Raw genomic sequence first — 17956 nt, 5'->3', positions numbered from 1 at the left:
AAAAAAATTTTTTTTTTTTTTTTTTTTTTTTTTTTTTTGGTGGTACTAGGGACCTACAGCCTTCACACCAAGCTATACTCCCAGCATTCCCCCTGTTCTACATACCTTTTTTATTTTTTATTTTGATCAAGGGTCTCACTAAGACAGTAAATTGCTCAGGCTGGGCTAGAACTTGAGATCTTGCTTCAGCCTTTCAGAGTGCTGGGATTACAGTTGTGAACTGTCATGCCTGGCTAAGACTTTGGTTTAGAACACCATTTCTTCTTATTTATGGGACAGCGCAAACCTCAATACTCCCTTTAAAGTTTTGATGAATGGCAACATAAACTAATGATCCTTTGGAGTGCAGCAAAGTTTGCAACACAGATCGGGGCAATCTTTGGAAAAAGAGATCATTGCTTTGTTCTTTCCTTTTTAAGACTCTTTGGGACAGCAGTGTGATTTAATTTGGACGTCAAGATCAACCAGTGAACAACAACATAATCCCAGTGAAATAACACATTAGTGTCGCGAGCCGGCGACGCAGAGCACTGTCCAGCAGTGTCTCAAACCTGAAAGAGCAGCGGGGTGGAGATGGGGCAGAGAGAAAGGAAGGACGCCAAGACAAGAGTCTGATCAAGGCGGCGTTTATTGCCGGCAAGCACCGGCCTTTTAAAGCAAAAAAAACCACAAACTATTATGGGATGGGTTTACCATAGTAACTGAAAGGTCACACAGGAAAAGAGCAAACAGGTTCACCAAAACAACCCACCGTGAGTAGTAGTAACCCGGACAACCACACATCTAAAGGTCAGAGACAAGAAACTGTAACTTTTAGGAATTCCACAAAGGAAACACTCTACCTGCTAAACTGGAGAAACTTAACACATATGGAGTTACTAGAGTTAACAATACTTACAACCAATACTCATGATCCCCACACATTAGGGCCTTTGTATATTAAAATTCTATGCATTCATTTTTACTTAATGCAACAAATAAGCTTAAGTCAGTTAAATGAAATACCAAATATAAAGTAAAAGACAAATAAAACCTAACTTCAAAACAAAGTTGCCAGATGAAATAGAATATGCTTAGTTCAAATATGAATTTTAGATAAACAGCAAATAATGTTTTAGCATAATTATGTCTCAAGCAATATATTTGCTTTCTTTCCAGGAGACACCCCCACCTCCCCACCTTAGCTTTTTCTTAGAGGGAGGAAGCTTTAAAGTCCTTCTTCAGACTCTAGATGAGGGACCTGAGAAAATAGTTTGAACTTGTTTCCTTATCTGTGTAATTACAGTATCCACCTCAGGGCTTGTGAGGTTCAATTGTGATAAGTTATATAAAGTGCTCAGTACAATGCCGGCCACACAATGGGTACCGATGCCATTTCATTCCACTTTCAAAGTAGTTACTCTGTTGTTATCCCAAAACATATATCAGTAACTGATAGGTTTTCTGGCAGACTAGTGTCAATCAATGTATTTATTGAACTCGCATAAGGTGTCATGGAACACAGTAAATAGAAAACAGCACATGCCTATGACATTGGAAGAAAAATACCTCCATGCTATTATTTAAGAATAATGGCTAAAGCAGTTTGTGGTATTCTAGGGACTTGGTGTATTTCTAGCATACCTATGAAGACACGGAAGACGGGGAGCTTTATTTTGTCTTTGACTTGGTTCTTTCTTCACTCCTTCCATAATGGCGAGGTAACATTTCCTCTCTCAGAATCACTCATAATTTAACGTCAAGTGACTGATCTACATGTTATCTACTTGAATAAATTCATGTTCAGTGCAAGTCATCTAGAATAAGTGTCTTCTACTTGTAGCCCAAGGAGTCTAGCTGGCACTGGCATTCTGAGATAGCGCACTCACTGGGTTTTATGGCATGGATTGTTTTGGGGTCTTGTCCCAGGTTCGCGTCTTCACATTCATTGCAGTAGCTTCTCCCAGCTTCTTCAGTAATAAGGTGTTGATTTAGTAATAACCACACATTTTTGTTGAATCTTTACCCCATTGCAGATATTTTATAAATATTAACCATTTTATCCTTTACAACCACCATGAAAAGTAGATGCATAATCCCAGTAAATCAGATGGGGAAACTGAGAAAAAAGAAGTTTCCAAATTCAGGAAACCAATATACAACATAGGTAGAATTTTAAATGACTGTGCTGTTGGTGGTACATCTCTGCTTAGGCAATACCTTAGCTGTTCTTACATGGCTACAGAAAAATGAGGAGGGGAAAACCCATATACCCTTCATCTTCCATTATTTTATTTTATCCTATTTAATGGGCTGGCTTATACAACTTCTTAAGGACACAGATATGGCTAAAAGGTCAGTATCCTTCCAAATCATTCACTTGTGATTCTCAGTCATCTTGAAACTCTGCTCTCAAGAGAGATAAAAAACTGGTGGGCTATTGCATTTCTTAATTTCCTGCTTTAAAAGGATCTTTCTTTCTCAACTCTTTTTTCTTTGTCCTTGTGCTGAGTCAGTGGCCTGGGTTGGGGGTTGTGAGGAAATAGGTTGGGGAGGCAGGTCCAGCCTTACTTTTTTGGCAGTGAAAGCGGTTAATAGCTCAGGGAGAATGGGCTCCTTGTTGAACACCGCTGGCAGCACTGCCTCTGGGGAGCGTTTGGTTGGCTTGGGGTGATGTCGTGAGCCATCCTTGGTTAGAGGATGGAGCGTGCTGGGACAAATGGTGACTGGTGTCTCTTTTGTTTGATTACCAATAGCTTCCAAAAAATGAATGTAGGACAAAGACACTATGAGGGAGAATGGACAGCATAGCCTTGTGGTCCCAGGAAGGCTGGGGGCTTCTCTCTCTGTCTCTTGCTTCTGGGGGAAATCACTCTCTTATGAGGCTCAGTATCTCCCAAGAACTGAGAGGTGCGGTACATATTCCTGAAAGTCACAGTGACAGGTGGGAATACAGCCAAGTGCCCCACACCATTCATTCATCATCTCACGTTAACAAGCTGTGTTGTGCAGGGCTCTCATGGGCCAGCTTGGACCAGGCAGCTTTTCTGCATTCCTGGCTTCCTGGAGGGAGCTGGCTGTTTCACCTTGACTGACCTTGTGGTAGAGTGGTGGAGCATTTGGAGAAGTGGATCAATTTCTTCAGGAGACATTCCTAATGTTTTATTTTGTGCTTTACATGCTCAGTAAACTCATTGCCTTTCCCTAGGAACTCTTTAAAGTAGGTACAATTTCCTCTGTTTTACAGAATTCTTAACTGAGACCCAGGAAGCTAAATCAATTCCCTAAGACCCACAACTGTTGGTAAGAACAGGACTCGAACTCCTGCTGACCCTACTGCTGATACTGACTCGGCTCAGCTGGGCTATTCACTGCAGTTCAGTGAATAGTCTTTCCCCAACCCTTCAGAAATGTGGACACTAATGGTACTGATGAGCAAGGATGGCGATCATCGCAGAAAGGATGAGCAAACCTTTCACTGGAAGCTCTTGGATTTTCTTTGAATTTCATCTTGTCTGACTTACAGAAATTAATGAGCTACTAGATCTGGACCTGGTGTGCCTGGATAAAAGGACTTATTTTTAGTGCCTTAGCATTTAAAAGGATCTGTTATAATTTCATGCTTAAATAACACTAAATAAGGGTCTGTGTTTGTCTAGCATAATTGGAAGAAGCAAAGGAAAAGGGAAACAGTTACTTCAAACAAATGGCACGAATGCATCTTGGGAGAAATCTGAAGATAGGTACCCGAATAAAACATCACAGGAGCTGCATTACCCTTGCAGAGCATGTCCCCCAGGTCAGAGACGGCCTGTGCGGACACAAAGATCCACACAGCCCAGCTGGGGGCTGGCGGCGGGGTTGGAAGTCAGGGCAGGGCCACCTCGGTGACGAAGCGCAGCCATCCATCAAACAGCCAGTGTGGGCTGCCCACGGCTGCGGAGAACACAGGAGCGAGGTCCCCTCCCTCTTGGATTCTCTCAGGGATGATTTTGTGACGTGTCTCTTGGCCTTTAACATCGCCATCCTCAGGGCCTCTGAGACCACCTGTTGCAGTTCCCAAGGCAATGGGAAAAAGCTGGTTGAATTAAAGACGGGGGAAGTTTGGAGACTATGAACTGACACAGGACTGCTCGCCCAGACCTCTGGGGCCCTAAGACTTGAGTGGCTCTTCTCCGCTGCCTCCTGGAGGACCTTCCCTAACCCCTTTCCTGCTGAACATCTCGGCTGGTCCCCGATGGCCACGCCCCTCTCCACCCTCACCCAGCGTAGGCTCCGCCAACCCCTTTCTCCCACAGTAGTTTTGTTTTGTGCATTTGCATTTCTGCTGACTGCAAGGATCAGCTTAATTTCATGGGTGTCATTTCCTTCAAGAAATCTCTGCCTGAGCAGCGGCCCATCGAATCCCCGCTAAAACATATTTTCCTACGGTAATGATTTTATGGGCCCATAAGTCATGAATTTATTATGATCTCAGCCCCTGCTGCTGATTGCTGTAAAATGCAAAGTAATTAACAGCGAGCGGTAGCAGTTATTCCCACCTGGTAACGTGTTCCTTCGTTCGCTGATGGGTTTGATTAAAGTAATGACTAAAGAGTGAAGCCCGGCTGTAAAATATTAGCATGATTAATGCTGTATCCTAAATAAGAAACAAAACTAACAAGCACGGTCTGAGAAATTTAAAAAAAAAAAATACACGATCCTTCCTCTCCCCCCATTCCCACCTCCCTTAAGCAATTGTTCTGGCTCATTTCGAGCATGTCTTCCTTCCCATTAAATAATGTATGGATTCCAAGGCCAGGGGCTGCCTAGCAGAGCATATTACGCAGCTCCTACAACATCAAAAGTGCTGGTGGTATTATTTTTTCTTTTCCTCTTGGATTTTGAGAATAGAGCTGGATGGGGTATATTTTGAGCTACAGCCTGCTTAGCTGCTGAATTGTTACCTCCTACTCCACGTCAGGGGCCTGGCTTTGTGGTGCCACCAACTGAGAGAAAGATGGTCAGGGGTGAGAGGGTCTTTGGCAACTTTCCTCTTCCCTTGACCAGCTGGAGCCAGGAGAAAAGCCGTGGGGGTCAGGTACAAGATTTCCAGGAGCAACCTGAACCAAGGAGATAGGATCGAAGTTAATGACTCAGCTTCACCTTTCCAACATCAGGAACACCTCATCTGGACTGGAGCACTGGTCTCAGAATAAGAGCTCACACAAATGCCTCCTGTGGTGCCCACTTAGCTATCTTCCTGATGTTATAAAAAGGTCTGAGCTTCTTGAAATTCCTCCTTTTCTTGGATGATCAAGTAGGAGGTTACTCGGGAATGGGCTTGGAGGCAATTCTTCTGGTGGAATGCCAGGGCTCTGACCTCTTAAGTCTGAGAGCACCCCACATTCCAGAGAGTCAGAGGCTGTGAACAGTTCTCTTGGAGTACTTATGGCAGAGGAGAGGGAGGCACAGTTGGCTGGGACTGGGCTAGAGGAGGCGGCCTGCCAAGAGGTCCTGGAGAGGTAGACAGCTGCCTTTGGCCTTCTCTAGTGGCTGCTAAATTAATTTCACACTTTCTTTTGTAGATTGGCAGAGAAAGAGCAGGAGGGGAGTGAGGATATGCTGGAAACTAGGCGCCAAAGGAGAATCCTCAAGTATTTGGCTCTGGAAAGATAAAGGATGGCCTTTCTGATGACAGGGTTAACCAATGGCTGGAAGACTGGGGTTGCTGGAAGACAAGAGTCCATTTCGTTTACTCATTATTAGATGCCTGCTCTGTGCCCGGTACAGAATACAGTCTTTGCCCCCATTCTAGAAACTCAACTAAAGTTTAAAGGTGATTTAAAAAAATCTCACTGGCACAGGGCAGGAGTAAAAGGAGAAATGAGAATAGTCAGGGACTCATTGTTATTATGCTCTTGAGGAGGACTCTGAGTGAAGGACTGGAGAAAGAATGCCGCACTGCCTGTGGGAGGCAAAGGTGGCAATTCTGCACACCCTGTGAATCTGGAAGGGGAAGACCACCTTACTACCTCATAGCCATGGATAGCAGGGAAAAGTCCCGGTAAGTCACTACGCTCTGCTTCAGGAGAGGTCAAAGCATTTAGGAAATACAAGATCTCTATGGAGGAAGAGATGCGGGATAGGCCTGAAGAGTCTCCCTTTAAAGATTTGAGGACCTCATTATGGGGAAAGAAATGATTGGCCCAGATCTGCTCTTTAAGGGGTAGCTGTGAGGTCAGACCCCATGTCTTCCCCATTAACCAGTGTCCATTTGCTTAATGGATTGTTTGCTTTTTTCTCACATGCCAAGTTTCTAGAGGCCTCGCTGGCAAACTAGCAGGTCAGCTGGCTGTTTGGGCAATCCACAAAGAATAGCAATTATATGACTCACTATCAATCCAAAGGCTGTCACCTGTGCTGCCCTGGGACTGCACTCAGCAGAAAGGCATCAAGTCTTTTTCCTATAGCAGAAAGACAGCTGCTTCCCAAGTGGAAGCCCTTTCTGCATTTTCCTAATCAGGGGTGGAGCGTAGGCAAGATGAGGTCATGGGTCAGGTGAGAGGAAATAGATCTATAAAAATACATTTTATTTTCCCCATCCCCTCCCTTGTTACTCAAAGAATGATGTTTCAGGAAAATATAATGATCCTGTGACTTTCTGCCTTTACTCCTCTAGTCCTTGCTTCTCCCAGGGATAGATGAAGGAAAAGTTATTGGGATTGAGGTGCTGGCACCAGCAAGATAAAGGTGAAGTCTTCCCTCTCTCCACCGCTGAGCAGGTCAAAAAATGATTGCATTGGGCGTGAAGGATTTATGTCTGCTGTGAGTCAGTCAGAGTGTCAGGGTAAATCAAGGCTGACATTTTTAGCATCTGGGGAAAAAAAAGCAATTGCATTTTATGTCTACATTTTGCTCGGCTAATCAAGGTGTGGAAGAAACAGTCTGCCTGGGGAAACTTCTCCACTTTTTATTATCTAGGTAGGGTTTGGTTTCCCCTATAGAAACAGAGAACTAGTCTGTAAAGGCTGCCATTTAAGGAAGGGAGAGGCCCTCTCCGGCAGAGTTGACTTGGAGAGATTAGTTGGCAAAATGTCCCCACAGCTGTGTAAGGGGACCTGGGGAGGGCTTGGATATAGGGGTCCACTGAGCAGTGTGAGGGACAGCTCTGGAGCCAGAGCATACATGCGGGCTGCCTGTGCAGACTCTCTTCTCTGTGCACATCTCAGGGTACAGCAGGGCCATGTGGGGTAGAACAGTTTGAGGCTTTTGACTAAATTGGCCAGTTACTAATTGTTGACGGATCAGTACTTTCCTGGAGGCAACCGGTGAAATAACTCAGTGTATCTGTAAAAACTCTCGAACCAGTTGATGGATGTTGATGTAGTTGAGGATCAAGCTACACTTAATGTGTGCAGGGGAAAAAGGAAAATGAACAAATCAGTAATATTTCTTCATTGTCGCGAGCCGCGATGTCAGGATCCTGCCAGCAGGTCCTAAACCTGAAAGGACGAGGACAGAGAGACGGGAGGCACCTTTCTTCTCAAGTTCCTTGCTTGCTTGCTTGCTTACTTTATTATAGAACCTCTTCCTTTTATACTCTCCAGCTGCATGGGAGCGAGGGCTGCCGCCCACACATGCCAGAGGGAAACAATAACAACCATTATGGGTTACATCTGCTACCAGCTGAACTCGCCCGTGGCTATGGGCGAGAGCACGTCCGTGCCAGCAAGGTGACTCAAAGTTCAATCACGGCTAGGCCTGTGTCAAGGCTCACCATAATGGCTCGCCATACTTCATAGCTTTCCATTTCTGAGGCTAATTTTTGGTTTAGCTAAATGATTTGCCTCAGTAAATGAGAATGTATTTGGATTGCAAAAGTCTTACATTTTGCACCAGGGATTCGAGGTTTAGCAGATGATAATCTTCATGTGTTAATGGACAGTAATCACGATGGCTATTTTTGGGTAGGGGAGGGGGATTTACCATAGTAAGTGATTAAATGTTCTGTATACATTATCTCATTAAATCTGCAGTGTCTGAGGAGCTAGTTATGATCCCTGTTTACCAATGGGGAAATAATGAGGTTGACCAGTGAACCTGAGGTCAGATCCAGATCTCCCTAGAGGCTGAGTGCTAAAGTTCTTCGAACTGAGGTTATTCTGCCTCCATCACCTTCATCCCTGACTTCTGTGCAAGGCCGCTTCAGATTCGATCAAAGCAGAGATGTAGTTTTTTAAGAACATTGGGAGTGTGAGATTCAACCAAAACCCATTTTTATAAATCTAGGTTTTCTTTTCTGGGGTCATGAAAGATGTTGGGTAGCTGGGTGTGATGGCGCACGCATGTGATCCCAGCACTCCGGGAGGCTGAGGCAGGGGGATGGTAAGTTTGAACCCAAACTGGACAACTCAGTGACTGAGTAAAACCGTGTTGCAAAAAAATAAAAAAAAAAAAAAGACTTGAGAATGTAGTGCACTTTGAAGGCCCTCGGTTTCATCCCTAGCATCTCCAGTAATGGAAAAAGAGAAAAAAAAGCTTGGGGCTCAGATACTATTCCTCAGTGTGTGTGCTTATGATAATAATAACAATTAAAGTCTATTGCTTACTTGCTATGGGCTGGGGTGTGTGTTAAAATCGTTAGGTGTGATTATTCACAGAGGTCCCACTGGCTCTAAGAAATTGCCCCTATTGTGACCCTGTGTCCCAGGCAAAGAAACTTGAGGGACTGGGAAGTTTGAAACTTTCCCTCACATTTAGCTAAGAAGTGAGAAGCAGGACTGGAAGCCCACACAATAAAGCTGTCTGTAGATAGCACTGGAAACTGCTTTTTCTGGTCAGCAAATCACATCTTGGGAGAGCAGTGATATTGGCAATGGTTAGTCCTTTGCCTTCCTTCCCGTGTGTGTGTGTGTGTGTGTGTGTGTGTGTGTGTGTGTGTGAGAGAGCGCATACCCTCAGGTAATTGCTTTGTGATGTTTTACATAACAGACTTCCAAATTTTGTTTTAAAAAAATCTTAGACCTTTGTTTATTTGCTTCTAGTTTTAAAGGAACGGGAAAGAAGGAAATTCTGAGGTTTATGGAAAGCGGCGCTTCTCAGCCCAGGGCTGTAGACCGCCTAGAAGTCTTTTTAAGGTGGTAGTGGCGACCTTAAAATCATGCTCAGTGTATCAAAAGAGCTGAACTAAAATTGATTTACTGATAATAAGGCATCAGACAGTAACTCAAACATCAAGTTCGTGGAATTACATTAGCTCAGTGAGGTAATGTGAATTATTGCATACTGATTGTTCTTCTATAAATAAGAATAGGGAAACAGAATATTCTCCAATAAAGGTCATCAACGAGACAGAAATACATTAAAAATAAAAAGTCTTATAGGGAAAAAAGAGGGCTCCTTGGTAACAGAAAGCCCAGGACACCTCCCCCCAGCCTCACCTGCTATAGAGGCTTTTCTTTCTGCCTCTTGTCACTTGGTTATTTGTTGGAAATATGTATTAGTAAAATATCTTTCAAAGCCCAATGATATAATTTATGTAAAGTGTTATGCAAATACAAGTTTTTGTTATTAATATTAATAGTAATAGTTATGGTAATTATCTTGCCTGAGCCCCTGAAATCAGGTAACAATTGTAACAAGAGCTTTAATTTTAAACCTTTCCTTTCCTGGGATTAGAGTTGCCTTTTTCTTCTTCACTGAATTCTGCATTGGCCCAGGTGTGGCCTGAAATGCTGTGTACCCTGTATGTGCCAGCACATTCCTGTGAGTGTCCTTGCATATATGTGCAGTGTACACACATATGTGGTTTTGTGAATTATGTTCCTCCCCACCTCAGCTTGCTTGTACAGCTGCACATTAAAAAACTCTTTTGTTTCACAAACTTGTTTGAAAGGGCGCTGAAACATTTGGGTTGGAGAGTGGGATTTTACTCCCACATTTTTTGCTATTAATTAGACAGGCCTCACCACCAAATCCTCTCCTGCTTCCCTGGAGGATGAAGGGTCTGTGAGCAGCTAGATTTGTATCTGGCTGTCATTGTTTTGGGCCTGTGCCTACCCACACAAGGTGATTTGAATGTCGCCGAGAGGTTGTGAAATGAGACATTTCTAGATAGGCCCCCAAATGTATATTTAGCATCAAAAATGTTTTGCACTTAATTCTTTTAAGCAATTGTTTCAATGCATGTTGGAGACAGTCTGAGTAACACTATTAATTGGCCAGAGATTGGCATGTAATCAAATCACATCTGCTTTAAAAAAAAAAAACCCCGAACTCTCTTTATTAAAAGAGCATAAAGTATAAATTGATCCATAACAACTTAGCTCTCTACTTGTGGTTTAAAGATGATATCAAGTAAAGTAAGATCAGTACCTCCTCTAATCTTTAATTTTTATCAAGCACTTCTTAGTTTGCTTTGGTATTTCCTTTATCCTGTTTCAGAGAGAATTTTCACATCTTCTCCTTGCTCTCTGAGGCTTCTAGTGTATTCTAGCTTCTTTCCCTCCTGGTGCTGCTGCCTGGAGCCTCAGTTCTTGGCTTCCTTCCATTCATCACAGGAAAGCACTGAGTCCTGGGCACCTTGACTCTCTCTGAGTTCCTTCATCACTCTAGGGCTTTCTTTTTCTTTTTCTTTTTTTTTTTTCACAGAGCTAGCTTTATTTTCTTAGTGAGTCCTAGATACTGCTGTTCTCTTTTCAGCACCTAAAGTGGCAGGATAACCCTTCCCACCTGCCATGTGCCCACATGAACAGGTGTGTTCTACCCACATAACCCTCTTTCCAATGCATTGTGTCATTTCTTCCTTGCTCTGAGGCTTACTATTTGTTACTCACTTGTACATAGCCTAGGCCTCTGCTCCTGCAACATCAATTTTCACCCCTGCCAAAGAATTTGCCAGCAACTAAAAAGAAATCTCCACCCCTCCTCTTATTTCTGTTGCTTAGATTGAACACAATGGTGAAACTTGGGATGTGCAGTGGTTTCTCAGGAAATAGAGGCACAGTTATGGCTTTCCAGAGGAACACAGGCAATGGACGACAAGGTCAGGCATTGAGTTAGGTGGGGCTGGAGTGGAAATGAATTAGTGTCTTTCTTTAAGGCAGTCCCTGCAGATCTGGGGGCCTAGAAGATTCATGGACTATGATGGTGTCGGACAGAATGGTCCCAGGGAGCACTGGGGCTCACCTAACAGCTGGCAGATGAGGGAAGGTTTTAGGCTTTAGAGTTTGACATGAGCACAAATCTGGGCTTTCTAATTTATTAACTGTGCTGTTTCTGAGTCTCAGGATCTAAACTCATGAAACGGGAATGATGATACATACTTTACAGGGTATTCTGTGGAATAAATGATTTGATGTGTTGAAACTGGTTACCCGAGCACACAGTAGGTCCACGAGTATTGTGTGCTGTAGTAGATCATAGTGGATATCCTTGGCCATGTAAAACTTAAAATTGTTAGCAGAGTCACGCCTGAAATGAATTCTGAACATCGATGAATATAGATGAACATAAAACTGCCAAATGAGTTTCTGATGAAACTATAGCCTTTGCTATCAGTTGAGCCTTGCACTTACTGTGGGCAGTAGATGTCCGGGAGAATTGCCCATCATGAGGAGATGAGGCAGGAGGGACTGAGCAGTCTCAGATTAGTTTTTTAGCTTCCAGGCAGTGCCTCTAGTAAGAAAAAGACATGACTCAAATCTTTACAAGCTGGGAAAAGGGAGCAGAAGGTAAATCTCGAGAAAGAGCTGAGAGTCAGAAAGAAACTTAGAAGCACCCCAGAAGGGCAACTTCACAGAGAATCAAGTACATGCATGCCTGTAATCCCAGCACTAGGGAGGCTGAGGCAGGAGGATCACTGTGAGTTCGAGACCAGGCTGGGCTACGTAGTGAGTTCCAGGTCAGTCTCAACTACATAGTGAGACCCTGTCTCAAAAAAACCAAAAAAAAAAAAAAAAAAAAAAAAAAAGAAAAAGAAAAAAAAAGAGAGAGAGAGAGACAGAGAGAGAATAAAGTGCAAAGGTCTGAAGATTAAAACGTGGGAAAAAAGAAAGATGCAAACTTAGGGAGATTAGAAGGAGGAATCAGAAATATCTGTACCTCTTAGAATTTTGGTGGAAATCAAGGTAATAGGAATACATATACCAAAAGTCTCACACTTTGTGTATGCTATCAATTGCAGAGACATAGGTGTGTGTGTGTGTGTGTGTGTGTGCACGCACGTGTGCAAAGCAAGTTTGGTGATTGTTCCTCTTAACAAGATTAGTTCTTCCAAATGTGCCCTGGATCCCATACTGTTTTTGAGATGCTGGAGCGGGCTTTCACACTGAACTACATCCCTACCCCTTCTTTTTTATTTTGAGAAAGGGCCTTGCTAATTCGGTGAGTGGACCAGGTGGGCTCAAGCTCACAACTGCTTCCCTCAGCTCCCAGGGTGCTGGAATTACGGGCGCGCACCAGTACCACCCTAAGTTCTTCGTTTGTCCCTGTTCTTACTGTCATTCATCTGCCCCTTTCTTACTGCATAATTCCTAACCATTTAACTGTATTTTACTGTTTTCCAATTTGAAATGAAGTGAAGATGAGACTCTGTCTGGATCCCTTACCTCTCCAGCACTATCTCAATTCTCTGCTACCCATCGGTCAACATAAAGCTTTCACAAGTTGTCGAATGATGCCCCTTTTGTTTTCTCGATTTTCCACTCATTCCTCATTTTAATCCTCTGCCCCGAAGGTGACTCATGGCCTTCATAGCTTCTTCCCTGCACCACATAGGTCTAATTTCACTTTCATCTTCATGGCCAGCCGGATTCTCCAGGGCTGCTGCTCTTCATCTCAGCACAATCTTTTAGTGACTTCTGACATTTCTGGGTGGTCCTCTTCTGAACTGGCTGTTCCCCTTGGTCTCCTTTGCTAGATCTTCCTTCCTCACTAGCTTTCTGAAAATAGCTGTGCTCCAACGCATAGGTCTGAGGCCTTCCCTTCTTTTCCTGAGCTTACTTCCTAGGTGATTTCCTTTAGCTCTGTGGCTGCAAGTGCCATCTAAATGCTGACAACTTGCAAATTCATGTCCAGAAATCTCCTTTGAGATTCGGACCCATATATCCACCTGGCTCACAGGCATCTCAGAAGTAGCATGTAAAAATAACATTTTCCATTCTCCTCCAAAACCCGTTCTTTTCCCAGAATATCCTATCTTCCTAAATGACGGCACCACTAATGCAATTGTTCAAGCCTCAATCCATTGGCAAAACCTGTCATGTCTGTCACATCCATCCGTTCATTCACTGCTTTCAATTAGCAGTTATAGTTAGTTCTCTTTATCTGGGGTAATTATGTGCTGTAAAGTTACTGGGAACACTGACTTAGTGACTACTGAACCATTGGTTTTAGGGGAAATACAGGTTAAGTTCTTGCAAGTGTCTATTTACCACAATTCTGTCAATTGTTATATTTTATGTGCATTTCTGTTTGAAGGACACCTTCTTTAATAAATATGGTTGATTCATTAACATTAAACTCACAGCCAACAGCAATGTAACTCACATTTGAGCAAATCTTATCTAACCTTGTGAGACAAATCACAAACTCCTGGGATGTAGGAACACTAGACAGCTTTTCGGCATTATATTTGAGGGTCATTGTCAGCAGTAAAAGCGTACACACACACAAAGCACACAAATGTAGAGCACATGACACCAAATAGGCACTGAAAAGGAAACTTGTTTACGGTATGACCCCTGGAACAAAGAGGCAGAGTGTAGTCTTGTTTGACCTCAGCTAGGACTGTCCACAACTCAAAAATGTCACCGATCTCTGTGTGTGTGTGTGTGTGTGTGTGTGTGTGTGTGTGTGTGTATGACTACAAGTGACAGCCAAAGTGTCATAAACACTGATTTTTGGGATTACAGGTAAATTTCAACAAGTAAGTGAATTCACACATATAGATTTGCACATAATAAAGATCAACTGTATTAATATTTACATAGCAGGCAGGCAGTGTGCTGGGGACTGAATATACACTGCTAAGCACAACACACAGGGTCTCTTTCCTCATGGAATTTACTCAGTCTAACTCCTGAGTATATTTTGAATCCATCTGCTTTTCTCCAATTCTTCTAGATATCCTAGTTCTTACCACTCGTGATTGATAATTTTAAGTGCAAACTGCCTGGATTGAGGCATACCTGGGGAACTGGGAAAGTAGCACTTCTGGGTGTGTTTGTGAGGCTGTTCCCCACAGGAGACCGGTGTGTTAAATGGAGAGCTGCGTGTATAAGATCTTCCCTCAGTGTGCGCAGGGACTGTCCAATCAGCCACGGGTCCAGATAGAACAAAGCAACAGGGGAAAGACGACTTCGCTCTCTCTTGCAGCTCCTATGTCAGACTCAGAAATCTAGGTTCTTTGGCTTTTGGGCTCCAGGACATAACCAGCGGTCCCCTGGTTTTCAGGCCTTTGGCTGCAGACCAAGAATTACTCCACTGACTTTCCTGTTTCTGAAGCTTTCTGGTTTGAAATAGGCCATACTACCGATATCCCAGGGTCTCCAGCTTGCAGGGGGTTTATGGTGGGACTTCTTGGCCTCTGTAATTACATGATCCCATTTCCCTAAGGAATCACCTCTCATGTCTATTGATCTGTCTATGTATCATGCTAGTTCTGTCTCTGGAGAACTCTGACACACCACCAATATTTGCTGTTTGAGCAATTTGTCTATTAAGTGATCTACTTTCAATTTGGCCTCTTTACAGTCCACTGTCTGAATATAGCCGGAATAATTCCTTCAAATTGGAATTGAATTATGCCACTTCCTGCTTTTTGTCCTTTAATAACTTTCCACTCAAAAATTTACTATGGCTGTGGAGCTTGTTCACACCTGTAGCCTGGTCTTGAACCATGACACCCTTCACCATGTTCCCATCGCACCAACATCTTTTCAGATTCTGTATGTGCCAAGTTCTTCTCTGCCTCTGGGCCTTTGCATGTGCTCTCTCAAGTGCTCAGACCACTCAGGAAATTTCTGTGCCTCCTCAGATCTGATGTGAATTCTGTCCTTTTAGGAAAGCCTCCCACAAGCACTAAGCCCTGCTTTCTTATTCTATACAATTGTACCTTATTTATTTCTTTTATAAACTTTGTTTCTTTACTGATTTACTATATAATTTCCCACTAGACTTTAATTCTATGATGACAGAGAGACCATGTTAGTTTTGATTTCAACTCATTCCCCAGTACCTAGAAGACTGCACAATGCACAATAACCATACAATACTTGGTGAATGATAGATTAATATATTACCAAGTAAATTCCTTAGAGTGTGAAAAATCTCTGTATATCAGCATGTATCAGCAAAAGTAGAAATGCCCTAGTATTATCTTCTAAATTCTTTTGTATTTTCAGCCATCCTAAGGAAATTTATTCTAGATTCTTTCTTTACATTTATAAATTAGCATTTTTCTTAGGTCCAGGAGTCTACCCTCTAATGAACAGAATCAGATATTTGCCCTAGAAAACTTCCTTCTTGGCCAGTTTCCAGTGTCACTGCCCCACCAAGGACTCTACAATGTATTCCCGATTCACTTGTAGTTAGTCTGGGGCTTTGAGGGCTCTTCCCAGACATTTCCACATATCATCTCATGTTCAGCTAGGAAGCTGCTTTTCATTACGCCCTCTCATGTTTGAGCGAGAGCCCTTTCGTGGACCATGTCTTTCGAAACATCACTTGACCCTAAGTGGCTCTGTTGCTTAAGTCATAGACCTTGAAATACTCTGAGCTACACTAAACAAAACTGGTATTAATGGGTAGAAATCCCATAAAGTCATGTGGGACCCAATATAAGAAAGAACTTTTAACAGTCGGCCCATCAAAGACAAAACAGGACTCTTGAGTAAGAAGTGAGTGCATAATCTGTAGAGATGTGGGAAAGCTGCCATCTAGAATATGAAGGAAAATTATTGTCCTCAATGACTTAATGGTCTCAGAGTTTTTCAAACCGTTATCTGTGGACCACTCACATCAGAATCATGTAGTGATGCTTGCAGGATGGTGGGATTCAGGTGTGGTGGCCCCAGAACGCTTGTCACAAACCACTTCTTGTATTCTACCCCAGCCTCAGATGTGGATGCTAAGTATTAGTCACTATTCTTGGTCTTGGAGAATGCCCTTAATTAATCTTATGTATGAACTTTACTAGTTGGTTGTAGACTGGATCTTGAATGTACCTCCAGGAATATATATGTTAAAGTCTTGGTCTTAGTCTGTGGTCCTACTTGGTACTTTCTATGTTTGCTTCCTGGCCTCCATGAGGTGAGCAGCTTTGCTTCACTATGCATTTCCTGCCCTGATGTTCCACCATGCCACAGGCACCAAAGTAATGCAGCAAGCTGACCGTGGGCTGAAACCACTCTAGATGCGTGAAAATCAGCCCTTCCTCTTTGCAAGTGCTTATTTCAGATATTTTGTCACAGCGACAGAAAATAGACTGGCCCACTAGGATATAAGTTGATTATTTAGTGAAATAATAACTTTAATACTATTACCTATGTTAATTTCTGCATTACAGGTGTTGTAGGCATTTACAGGTATTACAGATATTAATACCTGTGAAGGTATTTTGTGGTATAGGTAACTTGGTAATGCAAGTGGGTCTCATCTAATCAACTGAAGACTTTAGGAGCAAAAACTAAGGTTTCAAATGAAGAAGGAATTGTTTCAAGATTACAGCAAGATTTTTGGCCTGTTAACCTGCCCCACGGATTTTCAACTGAGGATTCTCAGAGCTAATTCCTTAATGTAAAATATCTTACATGCATCATATACACTAATAATATAATAAATATGTATATTTCTCTGAAGAGCCCTGACCAATCCAGAGATAGCGAAAAAACAAAAAGTTATTTTAGCTTCTACAGAAGGCGATTATCTTTACAGTCCTTTTAAATTGATTAAAATGTATAAATTTATAAATTTATGACTGGGCATAAGATTTATCTTGTAGCCTTAAAAGTGTCTTTTGTAAAAAGTGATCAAAAGTGTGATTTGGATGGGTCCACACTGAAGTATTCTTTCTGATGAAGAGTTGTATTAATTGTTGAGAGATGGGTGCTACCATCTCCTGCTATGATTATGGGATTCTTTATTTCTCTTTTGAGTTTGTAAAAGTCTGCTTTATGTAAAGCCGTCTTGTTAGGCACATGTCACACTGATAATTGTTGTCTTCTTAGTAAGTTGATGCTTCTTTAAATTTGATATTTTGTGTACACTTGTAATCCCAGTTCTTGGGAGGCTGAGGCGGGGGGATCTCCATGAGTTCCAGGCTGGCCTGGGCTACATAGTGAGCTTAAGGCCAGCCTGCACTACACAGTGAGACCCTGTCTCAAAAAAATGAAAAAAAATTGATGTTTTATCTTAAAATCAATTTTATTTATATTAGTATAGTCTCTCTGGTCATCTTATTTACTGTTTGCCTGGTGTATATAATTCCTTCATTTATTTTTAACCTATCTGATCTGCTTATATATTGAAAGTGAATCTCCAATAGACTACATGTAGGTATGTCTTGCTTTTAAATCCATCTCATAATCTCTACCTTTTATTGGAGTGTTTAGTCCATTAACATTTAATGTTATTACCCATATGTTTGGAATGTGGTGTACCATTTTATTATTTATTTTCTCTTTATACACTTTGTATCTCCTTTCCTGCCTTCTTTCAGACTGAATAATTTTTAGATTTCTACTTTATTAAATAGCATTATTTTTGTATTTTTAAATTTTGGTACAAGAACTACAATATACATCCTTAGAGTTTAATATAAACTAGGAATTAACATTGTAGTATAGTATATGAAATATAGAAGTCTTGGAAATATACAGATTTATTTGCCTCCTCTAATTTTAGCCAGGCCTTTTATGTTATAGTTGGCACACTTTAAAATCCACATAAACCCTATGACACAATGTTATACCTTTTCATTAAATAGCAATGTATA

General features: G+C 42.2%; 1 long non-coding RNA gene across 1 annotated transcript in view; it reads left to right on the top strand.

Annotated features, from left to right (window-relative positions):
* Positions 1-5851: 5851 nt before the first annotated feature.
* Positions 5852-17956, top strand: part of LOC104866345 — a 111827-nt gene continuing 99722 nt past the window's right edge. Inside the window, exon 1 of the long non-coding RNA XR_004516634.1 lies at positions 5852-6025. This is a non-coding gene — a long non-coding RNA (uncharacterized LOC104866345). The remainder of the gene's footprint in view (positions 6026-17956) is intronic.

The sequence above is a fragment of the Fukomys damarensis genome, unplaced genomic scaffold (genome assembly GCF_012274545.1).
Source record: "Fukomys damarensis isolate Sample0158 unplaced genomic scaffold, DMR_v1.0_HiC HiC_scaffold_11, whole genome shotgun sequence".
Classification (NCBI taxonomy): Eukaryota; Metazoa; Chordata; class Mammalia; order Rodentia; family Bathyergidae; genus Fukomys; species Fukomys damarensis.
Note: the sequence above shows the minus strand (reverse complement) of the source record. Positions and strands in the feature narration are given on the sequence as shown.